The sequence below is a fragment of the Salvelinus sp. IW2-2015 genome, linkage group LG18, assembly GCF_002910315.2.
Source record: "Salvelinus sp. IW2-2015 linkage group LG18, ASM291031v2, whole genome shotgun sequence".
Lineage (NCBI taxonomy): Eukaryota > Metazoa > Chordata > Actinopteri > Salmoniformes > Salmonidae > Salvelinus > Salvelinus sp. IW2-2015.
Genome location: NC_036858.1, coordinates 56,549,587 through 56,556,902, shown reverse-complemented (window position 1 = coordinate 56,556,902; position 7,316 = coordinate 56,549,587). Strand labels below are relative to the sequence as shown.

At 42.1% G+C, this 7,316-nt stretch overlaps 1 pseudogene; it reads left to right on the top strand.

Annotated features, from left to right (window-relative positions):
- Nucleotides 1–7,316, top strand: part of LOC111977964 (RNA binding protein fox-1 homolog 3-like) — a 736,610-nt pseudogene that overhangs the window by 720,025 nt on the left and 9,269 nt on the right.

Genomic DNA, 7,316 nt, shown 5'->3' with positions numbered 1-7,316 from the left:
AAGAGCAAGAGAGAGGGGACAGGGGGGGTGAGAGAGAAGGGAAAGAGGAGAGGAGAGAGAGGAGAGGAGGAGAGAGAGAGAGAGAGAGAGAGAGAAGAGAGAGAGGAGAGGGAGAGGGAAGGAGAGAGAGAGAGAGAGAGAGAGAGAGAGAAGGGAGAGAGAGAGAGAGAGAGAGGAGAGAGAGAAGAGAGAAGAGAGAGAGAGAGAGAGAGAGGAGAGAAGAGAGAGAGAGAGGAGAGAGAGAGAGAGAGAGAGCGGAGCGGTGGGCACTCAAATCTACTACAATCCACTACACACAGGCACGTACACACTCGCACACACACTCAACACAGGCAACAAACAGCCATAGATGCATGCATTCACACACATGGATATGAGGCGAGAATGGTCACTTTGTTCTTAACTTATGGAGTAGGGTTGAATAGGGAGGCACTTCATTATTTAATCATTGTGCGTTTATGAGGGTGTGTGTGTGTTTTCACCCTATGTGTGTGGTGCAGGACATTGTGTGTGTGTGTGTGTGTGTGTGTGTGTGTGTGTGGTGTGTGTGTGTGTGTGTGTGTGTGTGTGTGTGTGTGTGTGTGTGTGTGTGTGTGTGTGTGTGTGTGTGTGTGGTGTGTTGTGTGTGTGTTGTGGTGTGTGTGTGTGTGTGTGTGTGTGACTGAGTGGAGTAGACTGCAGGGCATGAAGGACAATGAGAGAAATGTAATAGTGATTGATTTGACTGGTCTGGCTAGGCTGAGTGTATGCAGAGATGGTGTGTGTGTGTGCAACTGTGTGTGTGTGTGTATATGTGTGTTTGTGTCTGCTAGTCTGAGTGTATGCATACAGTTTAGCAGGGAGCTCACCAAAACACAACAAATAAGATTAAAATGCAAAGCGCAGGCAAGGAAATAACAAGGGGCTTTTCAACATATGCTGAAAAATTTGCAAGTTGGAAGGTTGACATTAGTTTGACTTCGGAGTGCCTCACTCTGCCATGATTTGATTGGTCCAACGTGGACGAGGTCGCTGTCATTTGCTGACCCGCCTTTTATTGCTGAATCAATTTAATGTATTTTATATGTAAAAAAACAACAGGGTGTGAGTGTGAGTTTATGTGAGTGTGTATGTGTATGTCAGTGTGAGCAAATTGTGTGTGCGTGTGTGTGATTGCTGTGGTAATGTGTGTAGAAGGCTCTTTTAATTGTCTAAGGATAGATTTAAGGCTTAATTAAGCATAATCAGACGCTAACGCTCTGTCACTGTCCCCAAGCACAGGCTCTACACACACACACGCATGCACGCACACACACACACACACACACACAGACCATAGGGTAGACAGACTAGACTGGAGTATAGGAGCAGTCTTCCAGTACGACTCAGACAGATGAGGAAGCAGTCTGCTGGTAAATTGTGGTGTAATGCAGAAGGCCAGGGCCATGTTTATTAAAGGGAAATTACACCACTTTTCAACCTCATGTGCATTATCTCCAGCATAATACTAGAGTCTACATATGTGAAAACTGTGCTTTTCTACGTTTTGTAGGAGAACATATAAAGTTAAGACGTTCTACCCGATGACGTCATCAAAAGTTAAAACGTTTTAAAAACAGTGATTGTCAAACACTATGAGATTCGCAGCTAGAAACGTACTTTTAATCCCACCCTGTGATGTCACAGAGAAGCATTTTTTTTAGGAATTTTCTTATTTTCTTTTTATCCACAGATCATAGAAACATGCCATTTTCACATAATGTGGACACTGGTATGGTGCTGGAGATAATGATCACGCAGTTGAAAAGTAGGGTTGTATCCCAAAAGCACCCAATTCCCTGACCAGGGCCATAAGGGAACAGAATGTCAGTTGGGACGTACCATAAGTCTGAAGACTGAGACTGGAGTTAATGTGTGTTTAGTCAACTTTGGTTTTAAAATTCTATACCTTATTTTTCCGGACCCCAGGAAGAGTATCTGCTGCATGGGCAGGAACTAATGGGGATCCATAATAAATACATAAATACAAACTGTGTTAGAGTAAAGTGTTGCATGTTCATGAACACAGAAACACAGAAAACCTCACACACCTACAACTCACAAAATGTTGATTATTCACACACTCATCCACAAGCCCTAACGCTGATCAATTATACATATGCACACCGAGGTTATTACAGTTCATGAAGACTAAACCAAAAACGAATCATGAATAAACAATTTAGTAAACTGTATATAAAATAATCAACAAACCCGTTTGAAAATCTGAAACCATACTGAAACCATACTGAAACCATACTGAAACTATTCTTTGACTCCAAAACCAACAAAAATAAAATGTCATGAATTATGTTCAGTTTTAGTTTTTAGATTTTTTACTCAAAATGTTAGGCAACAATTGAATGGGTTTTTCAATCAGGCTTTTTTTCTAATTGGGGTTTTCAAGCTTCTCAATCGTCTAAGCAGAGCGCCCATTGAGGGGAGCATGATGCAGGATTTTGCTCTCACACAGCCACACAGAGTATCTGTGCATGGGCATGGATGCACTTCACGCTGCTACAACGTGGGTATCTACGGGCCCAAAACAGCTGGGTGCATCTTCGTCATCTCACTGAATCTACCTCTAACCCAACATAATCTAACCTATGACCTGGCTCATTAACTTATGCACAGTGGCAAGAAGTGACATCCCAAAAAACACAAAAACTTTATAGCACGAACAGTTGAAGTTTACATACACCTTAGCCAAATACATTTAAACTCAGTTTTTCACAATTCCTGACATTTAATCCTAGTACAAAATGCCATGTCTTAGGTCAGTTAGGATCACCACTTAATTTTAAGAATGTGAAATGTCAGAATAATAGTAGAGAGAATGATTTATTTCAGCTTTTATTTCTTGCATCACATTCCCAGTGGGTCATAAGTTTACATACACTCAATTAGTATTTGGTAGCATTGCCTTTAAATTCTTTAACTTGGGTCAAACATTTCGGGTAGCCTTCCACAAGCTTCCCACAATAAGTTGGGTGAAGTTTGGCCCATTCCTCCTCACAGAGCTGGTGTAACTGAGTCAGGTTTGTAGGCCTCCTTGCTCGCGCATGCTTTTTCAGTTCTGCCCACAAATTTGCTATAAGGTCAGGACTTATGTGAGGTCAGGACTTTGTGATGGCTACTCCAATACCTTGACTTTGTTGTCCTTAATCCATTTTGCCACAATGTTGGAAGTATGCTTGGGGTCATTGTTCATTTGGAAGACCCATTTGCGACCAAGCTTTAACTTCCTGACTGATGTCTTGAGATGTTGCTTCAATATATCCACATAATTTTCTTTCTTCATGATGCCATATACAGTCCTTCCTGCAGCAAAGCACCCCCACAACATGATGCTGCCACCCCTGTGCCTCACGTTTGGGATGGTGTTCTTCGGCTTGCAAGCCTCCCCCTTTTTCCTCAAAACATAATGATGGCCATTATGGCCAAACAGTTCTATTTTTGTTTCATCAGACCAGAGAACATTTCTCCAAAAAGTACGATCTTTGTCTCCATGTGCAGTTGCAAACCGTAGTCTGGCTTTTTTATGGCGGTTTTGGAGCAGTGGCTTCTTCCTTGCTGAGCAGCCTTTCAGGTTATGTCAATATAGGACTCGTTTTACTGTGGATATAGATACTTTTGTACCTGTCCCTCCAGCATCTTCACAAGGTCCTTTGCTGTTGTTCTGGAATTTGCACTTTTCGCACCAAAGTACATTCATCTCTAGCAGACATAACGTGTCTCCTTCCTGAGCTGTATGACGGCTGCGTGGTCCCATGGTGTTCATACTTGCACACTATTGTTTGTACAGATGAACGTGGTACCTTCAGGCGTTTGGAAATTGCTCCCAAGGATGAACCAGACTTGTGGGAGGTCTACAATTTCTTTCTGAGGTCTTGGCTGATTTCTTCTGATTTTCCCATGATGTCAAGCAAAGAGGCACTGAGTTTGAAGGTAGGCCTTGAAATACATCCACAGGTACACCTCCAATTGAATCAAATTATGTCAATTAGCCTATCAGAAGCTTCTAAAGCCATGACATAATTTTCTGGAATTTTCCAAGCTGTTTAAAGGCACAGTCAACGAGGTGTATGTAAACTTCTGACCCACTGGAATTGTGATACAGTGAATTATAAGTGAAATAATCTGTCTGTAAACAATTGTTGGAAAAATTACTTGGGTCATGCACAAAGTAGATTTGCCAAAACTATAGTTTGTTAACAAGAAATTTGTGGAGTGGTTGAAAAACGAGTTTTAATGACTCCAATCTAAGTGTATGTAAACTTCCGACTTCAACTGTAGATGTCTCCTAGCCTCCCACAGATACCTTACGTTCTGTCCCTAACACTAAAACTACAACCAAATAATAATAAAAAACAAAATGGTTTTATAAAACATAAACTAAATAAAAACTAGCAGATCAGATCTGAAAACTAACTGAAACTTAACTGAATTTCTAATAAAATCTTAAAAAACGAATAGAAATAAAAACAAATATAAAAACACAGAACTTTGATAACCTTGACACACACACACACACACACACACACACACACACACAACACACACACACACACACACACACACACACACACACACACACACACACACACACACACTTAAGCCAATCTCATTCTGTATGTAACTCTATATGTGTTTTAACTAGCCTGACCCTGCTAACCCTGAGCACATGTTTGTCTTATTGTCATCTCTCCTTATGACAAAAACTACATGACCAGATGAAGTAAGGAGACTGTTTATGCCTGTGTAAACCATGGTGTGGTTGTTGGCGGTTTATAGGCCTAGCAGGCTGTCAGCACTAGAGTCTGTATGATTCATGGGTTATTATGGGGCCGCTGTAGCATGCAAGACCCATAGCTCATCACCAGATTGCATTCATATACGTCATGCCACACATAACACATACACACACATACATACGCACACACACACATAAATAATGTATACATAAACACATATAATGAACGCACAAACACATACACGCAGTCACACACATAATGTATAAACACACACAAATAATACATACTGTTCATGCAGAGAAAAAAAGTATGGTAAAATATGTGTATAATATCAGATATGGAGGTGGATTTGGGAGAAGTTGTTCTTTTTCCTGTCATATGTCATCGATATATACTTTCTGCGTATTAACTCTGTCATATCAAGAGTTAGAAGGAGGAATTATTAAAATGTCAGCCAAGGTGTTCTACTGTATATCATCAAGGGAATAAGTATTAGTGATCTACTGTGTTTCTTATCCTCACCATTATAAGAGTCTCCATGGACCAACCGCGTCTTGACAACAACGCCACAAAGCTTTTTATCACCACTGCAACTTATTTCACAACCGGAAATATTTCCAGATGAGCACACACACTTTTCTTTAGGTGCCGTTTTCTAGATGTCCTACTCCTTCTCCTCTAGAAGCGGTGAACAGCTTCAGATTGTTGCATCTCTTGGCGTTGTGGCTTAGGAAACTAATATATTGGATGTAGGATCACTGGTTCAAGCCCTCCTTGGGTTACTCCTTGAATTTTCTGCAATAGTTTTTAATTCTAACTTGTAGTAGTTTGTAGTCTGTCTCTGCTCAAGGCAAACAAACTCCCACACAAACTGTGAGGCTAAGACGAGAGAGGAGAGGAGGGGCCGCTGATCTGTATTCAGGCCACTGTGTGTCATTATGAACTGGCCCTGTGTGCATGAAGGCCTGTGTGTGTGTGTGTGTGTGTGTGTGTGTGTGTGTGTACAACACATTCCGCGCCGCGCCCCCACCCCCACCCATCCTGCCTATGGAGCGTGAGTACACACAAATGCACACACACTCAGTGACAGGTGAACAGGGCGTGGAAAACAAAAAGCCGTCTTCTAATAGAGTGGAAAATTGCTCTTTGTTCCAGAATGGCCAAATTTGTCTATCTTTTTTTTAATGTGTCATTCTGTGAATGGGACTGCTATGACCTGCACAGTCCACTGGAGAGGCATTAGTTCCCCGCCTGATGATTTGTGTGTGTGTGTGTGGTGGTGTGTGTTGTGTGTGGTGTGTGTGTGTGTGTGTGTGTGTGTGGTGTGTGTGTGTGTGTGTGGTGTGTGTGTGTGTGTGTGTGTGTGTGTGGTGTGTGTGTTGTGTGGTGTGCTTGCGCAGACTCTCCAATAGGGCTAGGGGACTGGACCATGGGCTACATCCCAAATGGCAGCCTACTCCCATATAGGGCTCATATGGCTGAAAAGCAGTGCACTATATAGGGAATAGGGTGCCATTTGAGACACTGCCATAGTGTGCTACAGCTTACTGTCTGTCTCTCTGTTCCATCTCCAGTGTTGTTTACCAGGACGGCTTCTATGGTGCAGAAATATATACGTAAGTGATTCTACTTATTTCCACTCTTTCCCTCCTTTGTTCCTGTCTTTCTCTTCATCCCCTTCTTGTTGTGTTGATAGGGCCCTTTCCTTATCTGCCAAGCGCCTGACTGGTGAGATTTAAACCCTTCTGGGCATCGAGTGGTGTAAAGTACTTAAGTAAAATTACTTTAAAGTACTACTTAAGTAGTTTTTTTGGGGTATCTGTACTTTACTTTAGTATTATATTTTGGACAACTTTTACTTCACTACATTCCTAATGAAAATAATGTGCCTTTTACTCCATACATTTCCCTGACACCCACAAGTACTGTTACATTTGAATGCTTAGCAGGACAAGAAAATGGTCCAATTCCCACACTATTAAGAGAAATCCCTGGTCATCCCTTGCCTCTGATCTGGTGGACTCACTAAACACAAATGCTTTGTTTGGAAATGATTCAATTTCTTGGAGAAGTGTGTGTGTATGATTGTCTGTGCTTGTGTGTGTGTGTGTGTGTGTGTGGTTTGCATGTAAGCCAGTGTCTGAGTTTGTTTGCTAGTATGACTGCAGTTCAACAGTATTGCAGTTGATGTTCCTGTAATTGGAACAAGGGCTGTTGAATGGTCAATTAGCCTGTATTCAGGTGTCATGTCAGCTTGTACAGGTAATATGAATGGGCCCCGGGCTGTGGCTCTCAGTCATCAAATACACACACACACACACACACACAACACACACACACACACACACACACACCACACACACACCACACACACACACACAACACACACACACACACACACACACACACACACACCACAAAACACACACACACACACACACACAACACACACCACACACACACACACAACACACACACACACACACACACACACACACACATTGGTCCCTTCTCCATTGTTGAACACAGAAACAGCTCCCTCTG